We start from the raw sequence: 1,037 nt of genomic DNA on the forward strand, positions 1-1,037 counted from the left end.
CAGACCCAGTAATGACCTCCTTTGTGAGGCTGCTATTCAGGGAGCCGGAGGAGACAGAACAACAACAGGTCACCGCTGAGCCTCTGCCTCAGCCCGCCTGGCCTCCACCAGCCCCCCCCCCCCGCCCCCAGCACTCATTAAAATACATCATTTAGGGAACTATGTTTAGACACCAGGGACAGGGATGTGTGCGTGTGTGTGTGTGTGTGTGTGTGTGTGTGTATGTGTGTGTGTGTGTGTGTGTGTGTGTGTGTGTGTGTGTGTGTGAGTGTGTGTGTGCATGTGTCAGCATGCTTGTGTGTGTGTGTGTGTGTGTGTGTGTGTGTGTGTGTGTGTGTGTGTGTGTGTGTCTGTGTTTGTGTGTGTGTGCAAATGTTTTCAAGTGTCTGGATGTATGTGCACAGTCATCTATGTGGAGGTAGGTATGTCATGTATGCAGAGGTATTTAGTAATGCACGCAGTTTAGTATACTCCAGGAGGCGGATCACACCAGCCATGTGCCCCCCCCCCCCTTTCAATTGGTTCTCAAGGCAGGCTATGATCGATCTCTAGTGAGCATCTCATACAAATATGGAATATGGAAACTGCCGACAGACTGCAACCTTGGATTCTTTGTACAAACATGTCGTTGAATATGGACCAGTTTTGTAAGCCTTTGTGAGATGGACTTTTAACGCGGAGGCAGATTGCAGTGGGCTGGAAGATCGAGAGAAGGCGTTCTAGTGGCCATAGGGGGGAGGGCGATGATGGCTTAGCCTAAAGCCTCCTCTGGAAGTCAGGTCAAGCTCAGGGACACAGAACCCCCACAGCTGGATGGATCACCTCTTCAGACCCTTGGTGGTATAGAGTGTTCCGGAAGGACCCAAGAGGCATGCACTGTTTGTGCGTAAACGGTGTGTCTGTTAGATCGCAAAAAGGCCATCCTTTATCCCTCCTGACTGCTGGTACGCATTTAATGGGAATGCACGAAGCGGTTTTTAAAAGAGGTTCAACTTTGCCCCCTCGTGGTGACTCCTTAGCACTGCACCTTAAATTCA

Source organism: Gadus chalcogrammus, chromosome 13 (assembly GCF_026213295.1).
Source record: "Gadus chalcogrammus isolate NIFS_2021 chromosome 13, NIFS_Gcha_1.0, whole genome shotgun sequence".
Classification (NCBI taxonomy): domain Eukaryota; kingdom Metazoa; phylum Chordata; class Actinopteri; order Gadiformes; family Gadidae; genus Gadus; species Gadus chalcogrammus.